Source organism: Vanacampus margaritifer, chromosome 1 (genome assembly GCF_051991255.1).
Source record: "Vanacampus margaritifer isolate UIUO_Vmar chromosome 1, RoL_Vmar_1.0, whole genome shotgun sequence".
NCBI classification, from domain to species: domain Eukaryota; kingdom Metazoa; phylum Chordata; class Actinopteri; order Syngnathiformes; family Syngnathidae; genus Vanacampus; species Vanacampus margaritifer.
Genome location: NC_135432.1, coordinates 38,753,919 through 38,779,423, shown reverse-complemented (window position 1 = coordinate 38,779,423; position 25,505 = coordinate 38,753,919). Strand labels below are relative to the sequence as shown.

General features: G+C 40.5%; 1 protein-coding gene and 1 long non-coding RNA gene across 3 annotated transcripts in view; both read left to right on the top strand.

Annotated features, from left to right (window-relative positions):
• The first annotated feature begins 3,377 nt into the window (after nucleotides 1-3,377).
• LOC144040353 (uncharacterized) lies at nucleotides 3,378-9,768 on the top strand. 2 transcript variants are annotated; one of them, XR_013289709.1, is made up of 2 exons: nucleotides 3,378-3,998; nucleotides 5,883-9,768. It is a non-coding gene; the product is annotated as an uncharacterized LOC144040353 (long non-coding RNA). The 2 variants fall into 2 exon arrangements; XR_013289708.1 differs by lacking the exon at nucleotides 3,378-3,998 and adding an exon at nucleotides 4,008-4,544.
• An 8,526-nt stretch (nucleotides 9,769-18,294) lies between these two features.
• snx21 (sorting nexin family member 21) overlaps nucleotides 18,295-25,505 on the top strand; it is a 49,762-nt gene continuing 42,551 nt past the window's right edge. The window contains exon 1 of the mRNA XM_077554474.1: nucleotides 18,295-18,599. The gene's annotated coding sequence lies outside the window, so the exon portion shown is untranslated. The remainder of the gene's footprint in view (nucleotides 18,600-25,505) is intronic.

Below are 25,505 nucleotides of genomic sequence, written 5' to 3'. Positions count from 1 at the left end.
CATTATGATGTGCCCCTTTTTTTACTTTGAGCACCTGCCCCTCCGAAGGTCACTGCACGCCCCTGGTTTTAACCCATTAAGGCCAGGAGCGCGTGACCGCGCTTCTACAGTTAAAGCCGGGAGCGCAGGGCGCTCTTCTCCCTTTAAACCCGGGAGAGCGAATTATGTCATTTTGTTGTGTTTTGACCAATACTTGGTTTCTTAGCCGATGAAATGCATCAGAATATGCACAATAGGGTGACAAGCTCTAAAATGTTTTTGAAATTATGTTTCTATCTGCTTCAGGAACTGAATAATTATTTTTGAATATTGTTGAATTTTCATTTTAGTTAGTTTTGTTTCATTTTGAGTTTTGGTTAGGGTTGTTTTAATTAGTTTTCAAGGTGGTTGTGTTTTACTTATTAGTTTTACTTATTTAATAAATGCTTAGTTTTAGTTAGTTTCAGTATTAGTTTTAGTTTTAAAAAAAGTGTATTACTTGTGCACAATATTTAAAAAACACCATGGGAGCAACGTCATTTGAAGGTGCTTTTCTATTGGCTGTTGCTAGATGACATCACTTTTATGTGACACACTTTCAAACGTCCTTATTCCCCGAAATGCTCTGAACCAATGGCAGGACAGCTTTTTAATGTTGAGAAAAACAAACAAACGTAGGTATCGGTATGGTATCAGCATTGGCCGATACTGCAAAACTGGGTATTAGAATCTGTATCGGGGGCCAAAAAACTGTATCGGAACAACACTGTTTAAAATCACATTTAAAATCATCCCTAAAAGCTCATGCATCAAATTAATTATTAGTGCTGTCAAAGTTAAAGTATTAACTGATACTTTAAAAATATCGCATCAATCATGAATTAACGCAGATTAATTGTACTATTAATTCTGACCGCAGATGATCCTTTAGCGTGACAGCGGATGGCTACGTTTAAGGCAGCACTGTCATGATTTGGGTCAGCTGGTGGGCTCCGCCCACCATACACACCTGCTACCCATCATGCCATCTTGCCATCAGACCTCAATAAAAGCCTGATGGACACAGCAAGGAGTGTCGGGTGATTACTCCGAGACGCCGCTCTCCTGACCCAACTGTACTCGTCCTACAAGTGTTTCTCCTGCTGCCCATGACTGACCTTTTTGCCGCCACTGTGCGTGCTTTTGAGTTTGTTTGTGATCCGCCTGTGCGCGTGAGTTTGTGTTTGCTTTTGTCCGCCTGTGTGCGTGATTTTGAGTTTGTTTGCTATCCGCCTGTGCGCGTGAGTTTGTGTTTACTTTTGCCCGCCTGTGTGCGTGATTTTGTGTTTTCGTTTATTGCTACATTAAATCTAAGTTATCCGCATCCCTGCCGTGGCTCGCCTTCCTCACTGCATCTGGGTCCTCCCTTCTCAAGCCGTGACAAGCACAGGTTGTTGAGCAATAAACATAATTACATGTATTAAAGTAAAGCATTTAATAAGTGTTTGTGTATGACATTCAAAATATTTGTTTATCTCAAAATATTGTGGCCATTTGTTTCCCATTTTAAATTATGCAAGTAATTCATTGATTAGAAAAAGAAGAGGATGAGCGTGTGCTGTGGATCAAAAAATGTTGAAGACGTCCTCATAACATTAAATGTTAAAAGAATTAACACATAACCGGTGCTCTTTAAATTTTGCGGGAAAAAATATTGATTAAAAAGCCTTTTTTATTAAGTGATTAAACGTGATTAATCAAAATTCTAAGATGTGATTAATCTGATTTTAAATAAATATCGTTTGACAGCTCTATTAATTACCAAAGACTAAAACAAGTTTTGTAAACATAAAATGTAGTTTCAGTTAGTTTTTATTGTTTAAAAAGTATTTTCGTTTTTTATTTTATTTCGTTAGCAAATTTTTTTTTTGAATTGTAGTTTTATTTTTTTCGCTAGTTTTAGTTGCTTGCTCAAAAATCACCCATAGGTTTCAGAGGCATGTTTTGCTAGGCGCTTTAGGCCTTAATGGGTTAAAACAGTTTCATTCACAATAAATAGTCGGATATTTATGCGCCGATGCGTCGTAACAGTTACGGTGGTCACGTGATATGCGGCAAGGAGAAAGTAGTGAGATGGCTGTCTGAATCACCAAACAGAATGAGTGCCCTACATATTAGGCCACTATATAGTGCGGGGCTATGTAGTGAACGAAGGGTTAGGGGATAAGGGTGGACATTCGCACACAGCCTGTCAATTATCATTGTCGTGTTAGATTCTTGTAACTTGAGCTGCTTGTAACTTGTTTACTCCACCATTAAATCCATGCTACTCTGTGCACCAGAGCAGGACAAAGCTTGCTGGCTTTAAAATAAAGCAGTCAGTCCTTTCCAGATACCTGCAAATAGATTTATATAAATCATTGTTTTATATAGCCACGTTAATTTATGCACGATAAGAATCGTGTGCTGGTTTAATGTAAATAAATATATTGTAAAGGCATACTGAAGTTTTTTGCACGTTATCTGCGAATCATCTTGTTACCGTCAAAGTTTTACTATATCTAAATGTTTATATTTATACAGAGTTGGGTGTGTCAATAAATTTTGAGCATCCGTCATTCGGCAATCAGCAACATTCGGGACATTTGTAACGAATATTGCCCATGTTATACATTATTAACATTTTTAATTCTTTATATTAACCATGTTGAAATGTTTTATAGATGTGAAGTAGGTAAAGTAGTTTTGAACTCAGTATAATTTGACCTTAAGCTGGGACACATTGTTTGGTCTAGAAGTTCCTTCTCTGTGCGAAAACACATTTCTGTTCGTGAGAGAGAGAGCGCACACTCATATAACTATGTTACATTAGGAGCTGTTGAGTTCAACTTGGTTGTGAGATTTTGTTATGGGAGAAAGTACTGAGAAGTGCCTTGAAAGTACATTTTGACTAGAGAGGAATACAGCTGTATCTGTGTGCTGAGAATTCTGTTTTTCAACCTGTATTTTTCCATTATATAACACATTTACTTATTCATGAGGGGCGGAGTTGGAGACACTGTTCTTGCAATTTGATCGTAATAAAGTGTGGGCTCTTCGAGAGAGGAGGGGCATTATTGATCTGAAACTGTTAGAGTTTTATTCAATGATGTAACGTAGATCTCCGGAATAAATCATCCTGCGCAGGAACTTTGTTCATTTCTTATCTCACAATTTGATTTATTGGACACGCAAAAGTATGGATTTTTAATATACCTTCTTCAGATGGTGACGACCTGGCGACAAAGACGTTTGACGGTTGTGGCGTTCGCGGACGGTTTGAATTCCTGGCGCCATATTAATTGAGGTAAGTGGACAAATTATCCACGTTTAAGGAATTCTTTCTGTTTGGGAACGTTCCGGCCGGCATACGTTTTGTAAATAACTAAATCGAAGGTGGGATTTGTGTGAACAGAGGTATAAGTTTAAGTTGTTTGGTTGTATGGAGTCCATGATTGTGGATTTTCCTACGGTATTTGAAGTATACACATATGTGGTGAGAGCAATATTTATGAAAATGCTGTCACGTTAAATTGTACGCAATTGCTTTGTTTTGGTAGTCAGTTTTGAGGAACATTTTTGTGTTTTTACAAGACGAGAGATGCTTGGAAGATTGACATATATTCCTTGTATAAAATAGAAGTTGAAGAGGAAAACAGTCTTGTTCACGCAGACGGGAGGCACTTAGATGATTTGTTCTTAGAGGTCTTTGTGCAAGGAACGCAGTTTGTTTACGCAAACGAGAGGTTCTTGGATAAAATTTCGGAAATACTACGACTGAGACAGTGGAATAGTACTGCCCTGATTGACATCGTTAAGAGATCCTTGAACATTTATTCAGCTTTGGTAGTCAGGTTGGCAATAAGCGGAGTTGATACGCCGTTTTGAGATCAATCGCGAGGTCCTTGAATGATTGAATATGGATATTCATGGACAAGTCTGTTCAGCTGAAAGACAACAGAAATATGAATGCGCAGATGAGAATATATTACCAGAGATTGGTACGTAACGTTAGGGGTTTCTGCACAATTGAATCGAATAATTGTTAACAGACAGGCTATATTAGTCGAGAGCCTGCTTCGTGATTGATTAAAAGCAGTATTTATCATTTTGAGGGGAGATCATGATATTTGTTGTGTGTTATTTGTATGTTTGGTATATGGTAGAATAGTCAGACGTTAAAGGGACCGCGATGAGATATGTTGTTGACTAATTCTGTTATAAGTGAGACGTCACTTCATTTATAAATGTTAATACGACTTAACTACAATATAATAAAAACTAATATAATATAATAAGTTATGAAATACGGGAGTCAATAATTAATAGAAATTAAGGACGCTCTTTTTGAACGCGAAACAGAATTGTTTGACCCAAATGAGTTTCCGTTAAGCAAGAACATGATGACGCTATGAAACAAGTGGGAGCGCATGAGCAGTTGTTAACGGAGTTTTTACCTACGGAACAAGGGCAAGAGATAAAAAGAATTGCACGACTGGGTTCACGATTGCAGTGGAATAAATCTTTTGGCGCCGTTATAATATACGGTAAATTAATTTTATTGATGGGGGACGTTGAGGCTTGCGCCGCCGGGCGTTCGACGTGAAGTACGGGTTGTATTTGTGGTTTCTTCGAGTGGAACAAAAGCGAGACATAATCGTGTGTTTTTGGATAAGATGATGAACAATGCTAGAATCCTAGCTTTAGGTATTTTTGTGAAGTTATAACCATTTATATAACGTAAATAAAGTAATAATGTTGGGGCTACGGTGCGCTTTTATTCTGAAGGATTAAATGATTTTCTGCTAGACGTGACTAAAGCTTCTAGGTTATATAATCGACCGTCGAATAATGATATAAAATGTAATTAATATTGAACGACGGGACTTGATTATATTGTGAAAAAGGTTGGTTTATTCTAATAAGATATGTAATCTGTTCGATGGTTTCAAAGGCGGCAGTTTAATTTTGTATTTCCGTAAACGCCGACCGCGGATTGTAAAAAGTATTAGAGTTATATGTATTTTAATATAGAGGAAAATCCTGGACGTAACTTTAAGAAAAGTGTATTAAATAATGATTAATGCTGAAATGTTACTTTGCAAATAAAACAGCTGTATAATACAAATTTACGTAATAAAATAAATGAAAATGGTTAATAAACGCTAAACGGGATAAATTAATTAGACGGTAAAATTACTAATAAAATTTCTAACGCTAAAACCGCAAGCGTCTGCGTTAAATAATTGAACGACATTACATAAATTGTTGCCGTAACTGATTTTATAAGCCCCTTATATAAATTTCTTAAGCACTAATGTTGAATACTTAATCTGGCCTCACGAGTGCAAATACGTCATATTTAAAATTATATTTGATATAAAACGAACGAATATTAATACACAAATAACATAGAGAGGTATAGTTTTAAGATATTGTAAAATTTCGATGCATTTCATACGCTTATTGAACAAAAAACTTTAAGACTGATTGTAGTTGCTATGACTCTGGCTGACCGCCAGATGTCACCCTTTTTCCAAAATTAAAAATAGTAACAGCCTTGGAACCTTTACAAATAGGCAATTACAATTTTTTTCAATAAAAGACACGTTGTTAAATGTGTCATTGTTGCGTTGGTATGTGCGTTAATTAAATCTGCTTTTGAAGTTTAATGAGAAAATATATATTTAATTTTTTGGGATTGTTTTTAGATGAAATAGTTTAGTCTCTGCTCTTATTTTAATAATAATAATAATAATTAATTAAAAAACGAATAATTTGAATAGGGAACTAATGTGGAATATTTTGTTATAAGATGATTGTTTCTTCCATTATGATTTTTCTCGTACGCGAGAACATTATTTAACCTTGAAATATCTTTTCAGAAGCGATGGCAGCCGTTATGAGGAGGAGATGACAAATTCCTTATCTCCCATCCTGGGGATGAAGTAATGTGTTAATTATAATTTGAAAAGGGGTTTTCGCCCATGCTTATAAGTAGGAAAATAATTTTAATCTCTCCTGAATATATTTAACCTTTGAATTGATGTGAATAAATGTTTATTAGTGACTAATGAAAATGTCCTGCGCCCAGATGAGGTGATGGAAAGGTCAATCTGGTCCAGTCCACGGGGCACCTGGTTCCACATCTTGCCTATTAGACCGGCCGGGGGTCCGCCTTCTACTCAACCCCCACCTTCAGGAGCGAGCCACCAGACGAGCCAACTGAGAAACCAGTCAACTGCTCCAGCCACCTGACGAATCAACAGAGAAACCAGTCAACTGCTTCCAGTGTCAGCTGACGAGCTGAGGATTACTGAATGAAGATTGAGTTTCGCTGAGGACGTCCTTCAAATGGAAATAGGAGGAATGTGTCCCTTTTCCGGGGCATTCCACAAAGAATGAGTCACAACTTGGGAAGATAAATCCCGGTGATCAATCTTTGCATCTCTGGCAGTTGGAGAGAGGCTGAAAGACCCTCTTCACACACAAAATAACAAAAAAAAGGGGCTCTGTTCGACCTGCTAGAGGGGCCTGCTGGATGCTGCTCATGGTACCTGAACGTACCATTTACACAAGAAAATAAAGAAAGTGACAACTGTTTAAAAAAAATAAAAAATAAAAAACCTGCACGGATCATTCAACAAAGACCTTCATCACGAGATGGCTGCTTTGAAGAGACAATGCGTCTTCAATTGCGTCTGCATCATGACACTCTTTCTTATACTGACTGTTATGCCAATTTTGTGTTTTTGGGATCCCCTATCCACAACTATGAATGTAACCACAAGAATTCGTGTTAAGCGAGACATTAACTTTCCACACATTCCCTGGGTCATATCCAAAACGTATAATGACTCAGTTACTGTGACAGTTGCCCCAAACACGAACACCTCTGTCAAAATTCCCATTACATCATTGAAGGGATATTGTCAGGTTCAGATGTAGACATTTATCAAATAAAGAGAGAGGAAGCATCTGGTTCCAAATTTATTGCTCATGAGGAAGAGAAAACTGCAGCCTTAGTTTGATCGGTACAGAGTCTCTTGGTTCCTCATTCAAATAGCTCCCCTATATATATTAATCGGGGCATCTGATTACATGACAGAAAGAGAAAAACAACTCCTATCTCACTTCACACTCTCTAAGTGCGGCATGCAAGTCCAGGGGCCCTGGCGTTGACGTGCGTCTCGTCTTCTTATCAGTTGTCCTCACTCGGCAGCTGAGTCGTCCACTTGCAACTTCACCCAATACAATAACACTCCTTTGCAATACATAACAATCCTAAACAAAAACTACCACATGATTACGTTGACTTACACTTCAATGTATTTATGTTCTCACTGCAATGTGTTTTCCCAAGAGGCAATTCACTTCAACACGGCAAATGTATAATAATCCTCCAAAATAATTCTTACAGATATAGAGGAGGGAGAGTGACAACGGGAGGAATATGGGTGAAATATTGGTGGTATTTGACAGGGAATGTTGCGCAACTAGATTGGAGTACTTTTATAACCACCCAGAGCGGACCATATTTGCCACCGGGAAAGAGCAAGGAGGCTATCTTCTTTTCTAAAAGGATAACACTGTGTAAAATGGGAGGTCAACTTGAATTGACCTTTTCCATTCCCGACGGGAATATACGACCGGCTAATGTAACTCTATATAACACCTCCTGTTTTGGATTACTGTTATGGGCGTGGTCCTGTGGAGCTGACCCACGTTTTCCCATTCTAATCTGTGTAAATAAGACTATGAGTAAGCTAGACCAACCAAAAATGACTAAATACGAGAGAGAGAGAGACAGAGAATGGGGTAAAAGCTGTAAGTGTACCGATTGATGGTGTAATTGAATGGTTTCGTGTTACAACAGGAGTGTCCAAAAGCAGCAACAACTGGCTACTGCTGGCGAACGAGGCAGGACACGCCTCTGGTAAGGATTGTGTGGCATGTGTGGGACCACGACCTTTATTGCAAGTAATACCTGCTAAAATCGAGAAACAATGTATAATGGAAGTTATGAATAAAACTGTCCCAAATGCCAAATGCTCTCAATGGGACAAGGTGTTTCCACTCGTGAATTGGCAGACAACCAAACCAATATTTTCAAATGAAATTGCAGATGGTAATTTTTCATGTATTAAAATGACAGGTACCGGAGAACAATTGGGAGAACTAAATCACATTTCACACTGCACTACAATAATAAATGTGGGTCAAAAGTTCAAGCCTCAATCAAGAGCTGACATTTGGTGGTGGTGTGGAAATAATCAAATATTTGACAAGTTGCTTTGGAATGTGAAAGGATATTGCGCTCTCATCACCCTCCTTCTGCCTGTACAACTTTTCCCCACCTCGGTTGATAACCTTTTACAAATGATTGACACTTGGGAACCACAAACTTCTCCTCCTTTTCAGAGAATCAAACGATCTTCTTGGCAACAGCAAAATGTCCCCACCTACATTGATGCAATTGGAGTACCAAGAGGTGTGCCAAATGAGTACAAATTGACTAATCAAATAACTTCGGGATTTGAATCCCTAATTTGTTGGTGGTGCACCATTAACAAAAACGTAGACAGAATTAATTATGTACATTACAATGTACAAAGACTAGGAAATTGGACTCAATCTGGTTTCGAGGCTGTACATGGCCAATTGGCTGCCACATCTTTGATGGCTTTTCAAAACCGAATTGCACTAGATATGTTATTGGCAGAAAAGGGAGGAGTTTGCTCAATGTTTGCAGATCAATGTTGTACCTTCATTCCTAATAATACTGCACCGGATGGAAGTTTAACTATTGCAATTGAAGGACTCCGGACACTCAATAGAAAGATGAATGAACACTCTGGTATAGATACTTCAATATGGGATAATTGGATGACTGTATTTGGCCGCTACAAAACCTTAATTTCCACAATTTTGATATCTGTTGCTGTATTTACAGCTCTGTTAACAATATGCGGATGATGTTGTATACCCTGTATACGTTCACTTTGCGAAAGGATTATTTCGGACGTGATTGAAAAACAGGACGTACGAAATAAGTCTTCTTATATGATGATGGAGTCTGTTGCTTCCTCAGTCCTGCCTGCTGCAACATCCGATGCAGATCCTGCTGGAATCTTTGTGTAAAAATGTTTAAATGTTTAGTTATAGGGCTTTGTTTAAAAAAGCCCAAAGGGCGGATTGTTATACATTATTAACATTTTTAATACTTTATTTCATATATTAACCATTGTTATACATTATTAACATTTTAATTCTTTATATTAACCATGTTGAAATGTTTTATAGATGTGAAGTAGGTAAGTAGTTTTGAACTCAGCATAATTTGACCTTAAGCTGGGACACATTGTTTGGTCTAGAAGTTCCTTCTCTGTGCGAAAACACATTTCTGTTCGTGAGAGAGAGCGCACACTCATATAACTATGTTACATTAGGAGCTGTTGAGTTCAACTTGTTTGTGAGATTTTGTTATGGGAGAAAGTACTGAGAAGTGCCTTGAAAGTATATTTTGACAAAAGACGAATACAGCTGTATCTTTGTGCTGAGAATTCTGTTTTTTAACCTGTATTTTTCCATTATATAACACATTTACTTATTCATGAGGGGTGGAGTTGGAGACACTGTTCTTGCAATTTGATTGTAATAAAGTGTGGGCTCTTCGAGAGAGGAGGGGCATTATTGATCTGAAACTGTTGGAGTTTTATTCAATGATGTAACGGAGATCTCCGGAATAAATCATCCTGCGCAGGAACTCTGTTCATTTCTTTTCTCACAATTTGATTTATTGGACACGCAAAAGTATGGATTTTTAATATACCTTCTTCACCCATCACCCTCAATTTTTTTCATTTGATGTGCCTTTTTAAACATTTCTCCCTGGGGAATGTGTGTGCGTGTCTTAACTGTGTTTTCAGTTCAAAAGGACTCTTTGAGTTTCCCTCCAGCAGGGACTGGACTTCGTTTTATAACCCTCAGGAAACGCATACCACAGCTCCGACAGACCTGAAATCCTGTCTGATAAGCAGTCCCCAGACTATCTTTTATGGTCTGGCCTATCCACAGGAATTAGCCATGTGTTTTTTTGGGGGGAAACAATGCCCCGTGGAAGGTGTATGGTACAACAGTGCCCTCCAACGGTCACTATCGATTATCCTCAAGAATCCTGCCGCTCCTAATTAATCTGAAGTCTACATAATTCAGGACATACACGAACTCTATGTACTTGACTGACATCAAATAACTACTGTTGTTTATCTTTGTACATAACCTGTATGTCTATCTCAAGCGAATGATGTGTGTAATTTCTGTAGCCACCTAAGTTTAGCTAATTAGTAAGCTTAGCGGATTCAATAACTTTATGATCGCGGTAATGTTTGAAATGTGTTCAGAATGATAAATGAAGCATCTGGCTTATCAATTCTGATCCAAAATTTATCAAATACTATCCCAAAAGTTTGGTCTCAGTCGACCAAGTCTGCTTCATGCGCACAGAGCGGCCGAGACCACGGCCTTTAGCTACAGCCCGGTCCACCCTGGGGGCGTGACTCCGGCCCCCCTGCTGACACAGCTTTTAAAAGCTAGCGCGCGAAGGAACTTCTCTCTCTTTTTTCCTGCAGCTCTTTTTCCTCACGCTCTTTTCCTGGAACTCTTTCCCTGAACTCTCTTCCCCATTGAACTGCTCAAGGGCTCTCCCGTTCCTGCAACTCCTCCACCCTCTCTCCACCTCACGTCTGGCCCCATGAACTTTTCCTGATCATCACGAGAGACGCGGCTTCTTCCTTTGAGCCACAATAAATAAAATTTAAGCAAACTGGCCTCTAATAGGAGAAGAGGTTTTATTTAATTGAATTTAATGGCTTCCCTATTCCCTCAGCTAAAGTTTCCTCTCCTATTCTGCCTAAGTCTGAATATTTTAGAAGTTTCCAATTTGTAACATAGGCTCGTCCATAGGTGCTCAAGTTCAGTCCTCGAGAGCCCCTATCCAGCCTGTTTTCCATGTTTCTCTCCACTAACACACCTGATTCATGATCAGGATCGTTATCAGGCTTCTGCAAAGCTTGCTGATTAGCTGATCATTGGATTCAGCTGTGCTGCAGGAGGGAAACATGGAAAACAGGCTGGATAGGGGCTCTCGAGGACCAAACTTGAGCACACTGGGCTAATCTATTTCTCTATTACAACCTGCTGCAAATAGTGACTAAATTTCCTATGTTAATTTACCTCTAAATAAGCTGAGGCCATCTCAGAGAATGGTTGTCAAGAAAGCCTCTAAAATTCCCAAAATGCCATTTTTTTATAGCATATATCCGAAGGTACACCCATTGGAAAATCACCCCATACAAGGTATCGTAAGATTCATGCAAAAATGGTATTGCCTACTTAAGGGTTACTACCTCCCTTCATGGGAGTACGTAAGTGCAACGTCATTTGTCGTCACCCCTGCAGCTGTCAGCTGAACATACTGTCCGTAATGTTCTGTTCAGATACAGAACGCTAACCCAGTGGATCCCGTCTTTTTTACAATATTGCCTCATCATCAAAACATACTCAGTCATTTAAAGAAAATGAGAAGAATAAATGAAACTCATGCGTTTTTTTACAAGTGCTTACATGTCATTACATCTGGCTCGCATGTATGACAGGTCCTACTTTGTGTCAAACTGACATTTAAGTACAATCATGTTTCAATCATCCTAACATCTGGATTAATCGAATAAGTACTCTATAGGCTTAACTACTTTTATTATAAATCAAGCTACTTCGAGATGAGCCCTGTGCCCCCTCCCTTCACCTTCTTTCTGTTCCACTGCGCGCTTGCTCGTATGATCCAACATAAATTGCCCGCTTCAGGTCCCGCCACAGTATTTTGAAATAATTTAAGTCAGGATTTTAACTGCATTGCAAATGATAAAGGGGACAATGGGCATCCCTGTCTTGTGCCTTTCTGTAGAGTAAAACTCAAATCTGAATATCTGAAGTAAAAATCACTGAAATCCCATAAGTAAAAAATGTAGCTTTAGGAGAATCATATAATACTGACACACAGTGAATAAATGACTTCCCAAAGCCAAAATTATTTAAAACAGCAAAGAGGAAGGGCTTTTTCTGTATCCAACGATATAATAACTGCCTTTTTATCATGTCGCTGTGACATGCTAATAAGGTTAAAGAGCCTCCTATGATCATTAGTAGTGTGATCACCTTTAATAAAGCCTGTTTGGTCGCTATGACTGTTTCTAGTCTAGATGCGAAGGCCTTAGCGATAATTTTAATATCAGTGTTAATTAGTGAAATCGGACGGTAACTTGATGGAAGGGTGGGGTCTTTTTCTGGCTTTAATAAAAGTTTAATTGCTGCTGTGTTCATGTGTGGATTTACGTAACCATTAGTTTTCATTTCTACTACTACAAACCGCCTGTTTTAGCTGAAGATATTACAAAGCTTTCTCCGACAACAAAAAAAACTCTCAAAAATATATGTTACTTTCGTATACAGATAAAATGTGTTTACCCATCTCGAAATGGGAGACAGACTTGTCTTTAGCTCCAGAATTTGACTTTTGGATTCAAGTTTGTGAAAACATATTTAAAATGACAAAACACAAATTTACAACTTATTCAATATAAAATTATTCATAGAACACATATTACTCAATACATGATGAAGAAAATTGAACTTTCAGACTCCGACATTTGTCTCCAGTGTTTACAAAACATTGCCGACACTTCTTTCATGCTTTATGGTTTTGCACTCTGGTTATGTATTTCTGGACTAAAGTCTTAGAAAAACTTTCCGCTATCTTGGACTGTAGGATACCTTTATCTCCAAGCTTGTGTTTGCTAGGTGACCTAACACCAACTGACTTACCACGTAAACAATTTCAATCAACACTTACTGTACTACCGCTAAAAAAACAATTCTTGTTAACTGGAAAAATAAACAAACTCTGAATATCGACCAATAGTCTAACCTCCTAATAAATCTCATTTTAATGGAAAATATATCTGCCTTAATAAAAACAAATATCAAAATATATACAAACATTGTCTACGTATATAAAATCTTTTAATCTAAATCTGGTTACTTAATTCTGCCTGTTAGCAAGAGCCACCACATCGCGATAACTTATATTGCTGTTTCTGTATTTGGCAATTTGTAACTAATGGTTGTGTTTTTATAGTCAGAAACCCAGTTGCTGCCAGCAGGATGGAGTACACCACATCAAATGACACCTTACAGTCACCAACTCCTCAAGATTCACTTCCAATGGGCTAAGGGTTAATATTCTGAATCACTGCATGCCAGTGGGTTAACTTTATAGGTGCTGTCTCTCCTGGCTGGGCGTGGGCTCTGCCTCTCTGTTGGCTGCTGGGTGGCGGCTGCGTCTTGGTTGTTCCCTGGGTCTCTTAGGGGGTGCTGCGTTGTGGTGCGCTCCCTGGTGTCCGGAGCGCCCCGGCGCGGTCCGTCGCTCCGTGCCTGACAAGGCGGTTCGGGCCTGTGGGCCTCCGGGGTGCCCAGTGGTTCCCTCCCCTCCCACTTCCTCCCCCTTGTCACCGCTCCCTCCTCGCCTCTCCCCACCCGTCCTCCACCTCACGGCCCCTTCTTCCTCGTCAGCCTTCCTCCTCCTACCCCCTCTCTCTGCTGCCCTGCCGCTACCCCTTGCCCTTCTTGTTGTCTCCTCCCCCCGTCCCCCTCCCCTGTCCGCCTTCCTCCCCCTCCCCAGGGCCGGTGGGGTGCCTGCTGGGCCTGCCGTGCCCTGTTCTGCTGCATTAGACTTGGGGCGCGTGCCGTGTTGGGGTGGGGGGTGCTCCGGGCTCCTGGATTTGCTCTCCGGCCGGTGGCCCCTACAGGGCCCGGGGGTTGTGCCTTGGCGCTGCCGCGGCCTGGGGTCCCTGGTGGGTTGTCCTTGCTCTGTCCTGACCGGAGTCAACAGCTCCCCTCTTTGGTGGAGGTTTTTATGCATGCCAGATCCACCACACCAGCATCGACCGAAATTCAAACACAATCTGCTTCTTCCTCTGGTCGTTGAATCGGTGGAGGCTGATGTCTGTGGATCTCACTCTGCTTCATCTATCCTTCCTTCCTTTCTTCAGTCTCTCCTTTGGTCTCTAGAGGTCTCCCTAATTTGTTGGAATTTAGATGTTTCTGGGGTTGGTGAAAGGCTCTGGTTGGTATCCCGGTGGGTAGTAGATAATGTTTGGTCGGTGCTGGATTTCACTTTCCTTTTTTTTCTTTGATCCTTCCTCGGGTCTCCTGACAACCTCACGACTCTAGCTGGAATCGGAAGTATTCAGTTTAGATGAACGATATGGGATTTTTAATAGGTTTTAGGTGAATGAACTCACACGCACGCACACATGCACACACACATAACAAATTTAAAAAAATAATTAATAGAAAAAAAAAAAAGAGAGCAATGATGATGACATGTCAAGTCGGTAAAATTACCGAATGAACAATACTGAGCTCTCAAGAAGAAGAAAAAAAAGGGGGAAAAAGGAATGCGGGTCTGTCAGTTGGATATGCAACGCGCCGCGCAGTGATAAGAACAGATGCAAATTAACACTCTTTTGAACACAAATTGTTTTTAGAAAAAAAACGCTTTATTTCCGTGAGCCCAGCCAACTTTCCGGACTACTTTCGTCTTGACCAAAACCGAACCGGATCTCGGGTCACAGGACGCTGTCAGCGGTAAGTCAGTGGTGATTGCACACCACTTTAGGTGAGGATGCTATACAGACTCGTGTCCAAAGACCCGAACTATCATTTTAAGGCCTCACCTTTCTCCTCTAACCCTAACCTTTATCTAGCCTTCCTTCCTTTCCTCAGTCTTTCCTTTGGTCTCTTGAGGTTTCCCTAATTGGTTGGAATTTAGATGTTTCTGGGGTTGGTGAAAGATTCTGGTTGGTAACCCGGTGGGTAGTAGGTGATGTCTGGTTGGTGGTGCTGGATTTCACTTTTCTTTCTTTTCTTTGATCCTTCCTCGGATCTCCTGATAACATCACTACTCTGGCGGGATTCTGAAGTATTCGGTTTATGTGAACGATTTATGGTATTTTTAATAGGTTTTAGGTGAATTAATGACCACACACTCACACGCACGCACATGGACATACAAAAAAGAAAGAAAAAAGAGAGCAATGATAATGACATGTTGAATCGGTAAGATTAGCGAATTAACAATACTGAGCTCTCTCAGAAAAGAAAAGAAAAAAAGAGGGGAAAAAGGGATTGTAACTGGGCACATGCATAACATGAATCTTGTTGTTCTTCAGACATTCCTTGGTTGTATTTCTGGAATGCTTTGGATTATTGTCATGTTCCATGATCCATTTTCAGTGTTTTCTAGTTGCAGATGATCTGCTTCACAGTGGAGTGATGAAGCTCATTTTTGTTAGATGACTTTATAGCTTTGCCCAGAGAGATGTGCTGTCACTATCCACTTCCTGAGGTCCCCTGAGATTTATCTTCCTCTCAGCATGACCGATCTGTATGGGTTCACCTGGGTAAGACTAAAGTGATGTGGTTTTGTCTCTGTTTTAGTCAGTGATGCACAATTTCTTCGCTAAACCTCTCTCATTTCATTGGTCCATTTCAGTGTTTAGTTTAGCTACCAATTTGTCCTACCTGATCTTACTTGACTGCTTGTTTTAAGCAATGCAGTTCAGGGTTCACTTACTTTTGCACCAACATGAATTGACCAAAAACTATTTTTAATTTAGTTTTGACTACACAATTGATTTAAAAAAAAAACAAAAAAAAAACAATGCATTGAAATGCTAAACCTCCACCTGTTATTTCATATAAAATGTAATGGTTCAGATTGAACAACAAAATCAGGTTGAAACAATTGGAAAATCCTAATTTTTTAAGAGGTTCACAAACTTTTGCTTGGGGCCATTTCTGCCCACTCATGCACAATAATTAGGCTGTTACTGGCAAGTAATGTTATTTTTTCACAGAAAACACTTATCAGTTTTACGCCAGGATCCCTAGTGTAACTTCGTTGTTTGCATTAACCATTCAGGGTATTACCTTAGTATTGTTGTTAGTGAGTTAGGTTTACATTTCACAATATTGTTTTTTCTTGTGTGCTTTGCTTTCATTTCATTGTTATGTTTCTGATAACTGGTTCTGATGATGCAGACCAATCTTTGAGTAGCACTCGGAAAAATACCTTATGAGAGAAAATTTATATTCACATTCTTACTGATAAAATCTGCATTTAGATCTTCTCCCACACTTATTTTATACGTATTAGTACAACCGTATGCCACACACTGTGTTATTTTTGCTGTAGAGGAAGAAAATAATGGGAAAGTTATGCAGCAAAAACGTGAATGTGTTCAATTTACTGTAAGTGTGGCAAGATGGCCGCCGCCGGCTTCACTTCTCTCTACAGCATGAGTAGCCCATGTTTTTTTTTTTTTTTTTTTTTACGTCCGTGCTGTATCAGCCTGCGCATCCACCCCAGAGTCCATGGACTTTTTTGAAGCTTTGAGCCAGGACAGCATGGTAGCATTTTAATTTCATTTTCTCAACTAAAGAGGCTAATAGCTATGGTTGTACACACGCGTTGGGGTCAGCTAGCATAGGGCTAGGCTAACATCACGTTTACAGCTGGCGACTTGAATGACTTATGCACACTTCTTTCGCAAAGCACAGATTTATATGAGTACTGGAGTAAGCGTGTACATGGTGATGTGATGATGGAGGTCCGTGGATGAGCAGCGCTCGCTGGAACAGCTTTTGGGGATTCAAAACAAACAAACTTCTCCTTTCCCTGGTGCCCTTTCTGCCCCTAGCATCTACCTAATCCGCCTAATGACAGGAGCTCCACCGGGTATTCATAATAATTCCCCCCACACACACACGCATTTCATGTCCCCCCCTTAAGCCTGGGCTCTGGCGACGGGTCTGCATAAGAGTGAAAAACAAGTCTCAATTCTCAAGATAATTTAATGCCCTATGGGTTAGGGGGAAAAAAACTGTGAAACATCATTGTTGCTACCAAGCCTATTGCACTCAAAACCGAAGGAAAAAAATGTTGAACTATTTTTTTCATTATAATTTTAAAGAGTCCAGATCCTCAGGTTCTCAGTCAATATACTTCTTCAAATATGAATACTTCTGATTTGCTTATCTCTGCATTTTAAGCAAAACAAGACCTCATAGAGATTGGACTTGGGGGAAGCTTTTTTGTGTGTGCCCATTTTCTGACATGCCACAAACTTCCGAGCCAAACCCTGAGAATGCAATCATCACCAAACTTAAAGGGATAGTCTAGAATATGTCTGAAAATGTTGCCCACATGACCGCTTACAAGCTTGAAGATATCTGTGATGCTAATCGACACACCTTGAACATGTCCCTATAGTCAAATTATTTTCAGTCTTAGGGGCGCCATAATTTTTTTGTCCAGGCCTGTTTTATGATTTTTATTTTATTTTATGTGTGTATGTATTTATTTATTTATGTTTTGCTTGTTTGTTAATAATAATAATCATAATAATAATAATAATAATAATAATAATAATAATAATAATAATAATAATTTGATTGTTCTCTTTCTTTCTTTCTTTATTTAAAGGTTTACAAACAACTTTCTCTAAGTGTACTGAGCAATTTCTGAAATTTAGGATGTTGATAAAGTATTTTTTCGAACGCTACGCTGCCGCTTTCTCCTGGCAAGTATGAGAAATGCTTGCAGTGACAACGTCAGGCAATCCAAAACAAAAATACAGGCCATTTTTCGATTTGTGCCTTCTGCCATATCCTATTTTTGTTTCAGAAATAAAAATAGAAAATCAAACTGTAATTACACTTATCCTTACCCATTCCAGACAGCCAAACGAGAAAATCAAACTATATTTAAATCTATATTAAACTCAAATCAAATAACGAGTCATTTTTAAATTTTTAATATCTGTTTCCAAATGTAATATCCAACATTCAAAAGACACTCGGACCCGGTCGGCTACTTAGTAGAAACAGCATCATTTATGATGTTTTAAATTTGTTAAACATAAACAAGAGGACTTCAGACATTTTACAACTTGCCTTAAATACATGTATAAATTATATGCTCAATGATGTTTACAGGAGGGAACTTGTAATTTTTTGTTTTATTAAAGAATTATACCTGTAATTCGACAAAAGATTCCTCTGCCAGATCAAATATTGGAGTCTAAGGAGCTGAGTGATAAAAGGGGGTCTTCAAAGCAGCACATACCAAAAATAGTGACCCCCCTCACCCCTGCATGGGAGGAGTCAGATGGCTGCCCTGTGGCTTCAACTGCTTGCAGGGGTGTGTATGGGCTATCGGCTATCCAGAAACATATACAGATCAGTGCTGCAGCTCGACCCTGCCTGCACGGACGTGTATGGCCTATCAGCTATCCAGTTCTACACACAGATCAGTAACTTCAATGGAAACTACGTCATCGCTTCGAAGCGCATTTTGAAGCTAGTTTAGAAGCACTAGTTTAAAAGTTTGTTTGGCAAATCCAATCAGTACTGAAGTAAGACAGTTTGAGGTTACGGAACATAGGCGAAAACTGGTGGGTGCAGTGTACGACCAGACTGAGGTAAGTGAAAACGTAACAAGCAACTGTCAACAAACTTATTAGCTTGCATGCTAAGTTTGTGGCTCTCGGTTAGCCCACGCAGTTACCCTCTAACTAGTCAAATATCATGTTGTCTGAATAGTTGTAAAGCGTGTGTGCTAAATTGAAGTTTAAAGGAGACGCTTGTGGGTAGTGACAGCTGTAAAGCTAATTAGCTAGATAAGACAGCTGATGGATCCAGGATGTTTTCGAAAGGTAGTGCATATTTTGCCGTGACTGGCAACTCTCCTGCTCATGCTTATTTTGTCGTAAAGGTCTCTGATTGGCCAGTCGCCGGACTAAGCGTGGTTCCTGCCTCGCTTCACCGCTTACTGTCTTTTCACAACACAAAATTTTAATTTTAGTTTTGCCACCGAAGATGGGCTGCTAAATTTGAACGTTGTAAATCGGAAGTATTATGTGGGAGTTGTTTCATGGCAAAAAAAAGTGAGGAGAATAAAATGCTGTAATAATAATAAGAATAATAATAAGTAAGACTAAATAATTTCAATAACATATGTGAGAATGCTTCCAGCATTCCCATAATTAGCAATTTTGGTGACTTATAAAATTTGTCAGTGAAAAGAGCTTCATACCATTGGCTCTTATTGTGTGTGATTATGAGTGACTGCAACTTCTCTGAGGCCATTGAAAGATGCTCATTGGACAGTGAACACCAATGCCCACAAACGCTACAATGAAAAGTCAAAGCAGCTCAGCGGTGTCAAAATAGAACTGACCAAGCAAATAAATTGACTTGAACAAGTCAGGAAAGTTGCTTGGAGTCATTTCAAAGCAGCTGCGGTTCCCCAGACCAACAGTTTAAGCAATTGTTCGCAAGTATAAAGTGCATGGCACTGTTTATCACTATCATGATCAGGAAGAAAATACAAGCTATCACCTGCTGCTGAGAGAAAATTTGTCAGGAGAGTGAAGAGTCAAGTGAGAACCAACAAAAAGCTTATGTGCCAAGAATTAGAAGCTGCTGGAATACAACTGTCAGTGTCCACAGTCAAGTGTGTTTTTGCATTGCCATGGACTGAGGCTGCCGTGCAAGAAGGAAGCTCTTGCCCCAAAAGCGGCACCTTAAAGCTCGACTGAAGGTTGCTGCTGATCATATGGACAAAGATAAGACCTACTGGAGGAAAGTTCTGTGGTCAGACAAAACAAAACTTGATCTGTTCAGCCACAATGCTCAGCAATAAGTTTGGAGGAGAAAGGTGAGGCCTTAAAATGATAGTTCGGGTCTTTGGACACGAGTCTGTGTAGCATCCTCACCTAAAGTGGTGTGTAATCACCACTGACTTACCGCTGACAGCGTCCTGTGACCCGAGACCCGGTTCGGTTTTGGTCGAGACGAAAGTAGTCCGGCAAGTTGGCTGGGCTCACGGAAATAAAGCGTTTTTTTTCTAAAAACAATTTGTGTTCAAAAGAGTGTTAATTTGCATCTGTTCTTATCACTGCGCGGCGCGCTGCATATCCAACTGACAGACCCGCGTTCCCTTTTTTTTTTCTTCTTGAGAGCTCAGTATTGTTCATTCGTGTAATTTTACCGATTTGACATGTCATCATCATTGCTCTCTCTCTTTTTTTTTTAAATTAATTAATGTTTTAAATTTTGTATGTGTGTGTGTGAGTGTGTACTCATTAGTTCACCTAAAACCTATTAAAAATCCCATACCGTTCACCTAAACTGAATACTTCAGATTCCAGCTAGAGTCGTGAGGTTGTCAGGAGACCCGAGGAAGGATCAAAGAAAAGAAAGGAGAGTGAAATCCAGCACCGACCAGACATTACCTACTACCCACCGGGCTACCAACCAGTCTTTCACCAACCCCAGAAACATCTAAATTCCAACAAATTAGGGAGACCTCAAGAGACCAAAGGAGAGACTGAGGAAAGGAAGGAAGGATAGATGAAGCAGAGTGAGATCTACAGACATCAGCCTCCACCGATTCAACGACCAGAGGAAGAAGCAGATTGTGTTTGAATTTCGGTAGATGCTGGTGTGGTGGATCTGGCATGAATGAAAACCTCCACCAAAGAGGGGAGACATCTACCCCGGCCAGGACAGAGCAAGCACAACCCCCCAGGCCACGGCAGCGCCAAGGGCCCGCCAGGCACCCCACCGGCCCACAGCCCCCGCTCCCCCATCCACCATCGTCACCCACAGACACCCCGCCACCCTCAGCATCCCCCCACCCAGCCGCCCCCCACCACCCCGACCCCACCCCCACCAACTGCCAGCCCCCCAGACCCCGACCCCCAAACCCTGGGGACCCCCCCGCACCCAGGCATCGGTGCCGGAGAGGGCCGGACAGCGGAGCGGCGAGGGCACCCGCGCCCACCCCACCTCCAGCCACGTGGTGGGACAGAACACCGGGGGCAGAAGGGGAGATGGGAGCACCGGGGGACGGGCGGCACCCCTGAACCCCAGGCCCAGCAAGGAAAGGCCCCGGTCGTCACGACAGCGTTCTTAGTGAAATCTAACCCTGTTACTGAGTTCGCCAGTCAGCGAGCTGGCGAACTCTACCCCTACACTGTGAATGTGACCCCACCAGGGGGAAATTATATCCCCCCGCTCCGATCCACCTGCCTCCCAGACATGTCAGTGAGTGTATGTGGTGCATTAAAAAAAAAAAAGAGGGAGAGCACCGCAACGCAGCACCCCCCAAGAGACCCAGGGAACGGCCAAAGACACAGCCGCCACCCAGCAGCCAACAGAGAGCCGCCCACGCTCAGCCAGGGGGGACAGCACCTATACAGTTAACCCACTGGCATGCAGTGATTCTGAATATTAACCCTTAGTGCCAATTGGAAGTAAATCTTGAGGAGTTGGTGACTGTAAGGTGTCGTTTGATGTAGTCTGCTCGATCCTGCTGGCAGCAACTGGGTTGCTGACTATAAAAACACAACCATTAGTTACAAATTGCCAAATACAGAAACAGCAATGTAAATTATCGCGATGTGGTGGCTCTCGCTAGCAGGCAGAATTAAGTAACCAGATTTAGGTTAAAAGATTCTATATACGTAGACCATGTTTCTATAAATATTTATATTTGGTTTTTATTTGAGGCAGATATTTTTTCCATTAAAATGTGATTTAAGAGGAGGTTAGACCATTGGTCGATATTCAGAGTTTGTTTAGTTTTCCAGTTAACAAGAATTGTTTTTTTCGCGATAGTAAAGGCTACAAGTGTAGATTGAAATTGTTTACATGGTAAATCAGTTGTTGTTAGGTCACCTAGCAAACACAAGTTTGGAGATAAAGGTATCCTACAGTCCAAGACAGCGGAAAGTTTTTCTAAGACTTTAGTCCAGAAATACATAACCGGAGTGCATAACCATAAAGCTTGAAAATAAGTGTTTTGTAAACACTGGAGACAAATGTCGGAGTCTGAGAGTCCCATTTTTTTTATCATATATTGAGTAAGACAGCCCCACGTTCCACCGTAATTAGAACTTTGAAAACTCACGATAACATGTCTGACTAAGACAACCATGTCTTTAGCACTGAGCCAAGGGTGTATCTTTTTTTTCTTCTTTTTCTTTCAAGGGTGTATCTTTATGAACCCGAATATACAGATGCCGATATTCGTCAGATGAAATTAGAACGGGCAGAAAAAGAGTTGAGAGCTAGGAGGGATAGAGAAGTGGTACAACTTGATCAGCTGTAGCCCTGAGAGAGCGGGTGTCTGTCACTGACAAATGGGGTGCACGCGGTGAAAAGTGTGCGGAGATTCAGGGAAATGTTTTATTGGTACAGCCCTGGAAATCACGCGTCCGCTGCGAGCTGGGCGAAATGGCCAAAAAATAAAATCTCGATTTTTACAGACATTCAGGACGATTACAATTTTAATTGATTTTAATCTAATAAAGCCAACAAACATTTATTTAAAGGTTTCATTTATTCAAACATAATTCCTGTGCGAAATGTTCAGACAACAATATTGTATATTAATTCTAAAATTGGTTTGGACATAAACTTAACATTCATAGTTTTTTCTTAAATGCCACAATTAAGTAGTTGGTAGCTATTGTAAACATGTCTTGTAAAGCCCTTATCCAGCATTCTGCCACAAAAACATTTGCATGTAACACAACATAAGAACAACAGCTTTTAATAAATCAAAAGACAAAATTTGATTTCAAGATTTAGAAAATTTTCAATGATTCTATGTTTAAAATGACAATGTATCGAATTAATTGGATATATTGCCCAGCCCTACGTCCGCACCATTTTTACATATAGAACAATATAATATAGTGTGACGTGTCACAAGAATGCTGCCAGCAGACGTGGTTGGTAATCTCACCTTTTTATTTATCTTCACAAAACCGGCTACTGTTAGCCGCAGCCAACACCGAACACAAGAAACTTTACTTGCAAGCCGAATTAGGACACGTTACCAACAATGTATGGATAAATCCCTTTCCACTGTGAGACGTGCGATGCGTTCACTAACACTCGGACACAAGAATGCAAAACAGAATGTGCAACACAGGAACACACAATTCACCTTAGTCATACAAGCTTATAAAGTTTACACAATACTAACGTTATATACTAATGGCTCTCGCTCTCCATTAGCTCTCTCGCATCAGGTAAACACTTCCAAACAACTTGGTTTGTGCGTGTCTGTCAGCTGGATGCAGTGCGCCGCCGCACAGTGATACGAACAGAAAAATAGAGCCCGGTGGTAATGGTGTCTGACTTTTTTCTAATGTACATTTTTGTGATGCAAATTTATCACTATTTTGAACACATAGTTTTTAGAAGAAAAACGCATTTTCTGTGACCCTAGCCAACTTGCCGGACTACATTCGTCTCGACCAAAACCAGACCAGATCTCGTGTCACAGGACGCTGTCAGCGGTAACTTACGTCAGTGCTGATTTCACACCACTTTAGGTGAGGATGCCATACAGATTCATGTCCAAAAACCCGAACTATCCCTTTAATACCAAGAACACCATTCCTACCATCAAACACAGCGGTGGTAGTGTTATTCTGTGGGTCTGTTTTCCTGCCAATAGAACTGGTGCTTTACCCAGAGTAAATGAGATAATGTAAAAGGAGGATTAAGTAAGGGAAGAGACGAAAGCATCACTAAGTTTGCTAGCGGACGTACGTGTAACAAAACTAATGGAGTGACGGTCATTTAAGAACCTGCTTCTAGCCCCAATTGACCTCTTCAGTGAAGAAAGATCCTACCAGTCTCTTGATCGCGTCCCAGTTTTGTGTCCTCGATCCAACTCCATTCAGCAATATTGGCTGACATGCAAGGTGGCCAAAGTTTCAAACCATGGACTTCTTCCAGCCATCCGTCACTTGTCTTCAAGGGGTCAGAAATTACTTTGTCTCAGGGTTATTATAGTTTCAAAATTTTTCATTTTCAAAGTTTGTTTCTACCTTATTCCGTTCTTCAGTAATCAACAATAGAAAATGGTTACTTTCACCGAAATTCTCTCTTTTGAAACAAAAAACGGAGAAAAAGAGCTTTTTGTGAAACGATGTTATTTCATGCACTCTAGTGAATTGTACACTTCTTTTTGTCCATGAATGATGCCACAAACACCTAAATAGTGCTTTACTTCTGTAAAACGCTTTCACCAACAATGAAAAAGTGTTTTTTGATTGCAAAATACGTTTATTTCCATTCAACAGTGTAACAATTTGACAAAACAATTTCGCAAACTATTTACAAAATGTGTGCAACTGTGGTACTACTTACAATTATGTGGATGTTTCAAATACAGTTTTTCCTTTTGTAACGCTCTCCTGCGTGCAAGGAGACGCCAGGACTCGCACAACAGTTTACTTTCACTTTCACATTGGTCCGTTTTGCGTGCAAACGTTACACTTTCTTGACGGCCTTTTTTTCCGGGGAATAAAAAGCAAGTAGCAGACTGTACACACTCCTCCGATGAATATGCATTGGACTCGGGGCACTCTCCGTCGTCCGATCGAACGTCCGCCTGTGCGTGCTCGGTTGCGCTCCGCGTTACGACACCGTCATAGCCGCCGCGTTAGCGGTTCCAATTTCGCCGTCAAGCTCGGATTCACCTTCATCATCATCGAGGATGATCACCGTCGTCATCAATGTACTATTTTAGCGTTGGTCGATGCCTTTCGTCTTGTAAGTGTAGAGCTGCTTGCAAACGCTCGCCATTGCCCGTTCCCTCCTCCATCTAGCTCCATCTAACGTCTTCTACTGCCGCGTCAATGCTTTCCAACCACGGAGTCACCCTCATCTTCATCATCTATGATGATCATCGTCGTCAAGAATGTGCTTTTTCAGCGATGCTTTTGGTCTTTGAAAAAAAACGTCTCGGGTGTGAGCTCCTCGCGACCGGCCGCCATTTTTCCTTTGTCTTCCATTCTCATCTCCTGCTCGACGCTCTAGCTCCGCCTCTACTGACGCCCACCCGATCTTGTCAAAAGAGAGTCATCGCTGCCCTCTAGGGGCCAAAAATAGTCATTAGGCACAACAGACAGACTTGAAACTTTCTCCAGACATGCGGAAGGGTTTCCTCTACCCGTTTCAAAAAAAAAAAAAAAATCATTGGATGACGTCTTTTGACGTCATTGGCAGTGAAGCGTAGGTTTTTACTTGACGTCTTTAAACGTCAGTGGCAGTGAAAGAGTTAAAAAACACCATGGGAGCAACGTCATCTGAAGGTGCTTTTCTATTGGCTGCTGGTAGATGACGGCACTTTTGTGTGACACACTTTCAAATGTCCTTATTACAGTTAATATAAAAATTAATTTCTTAAAATCACATTTAAAATCATCCCCAAAAGCTCATGCATTAAATTTATTACCAAAGACTAAAATGAAGGACATTTTTGCTATAATTATAGTTAGTTTTAGTTAGTTTTGTAAGCA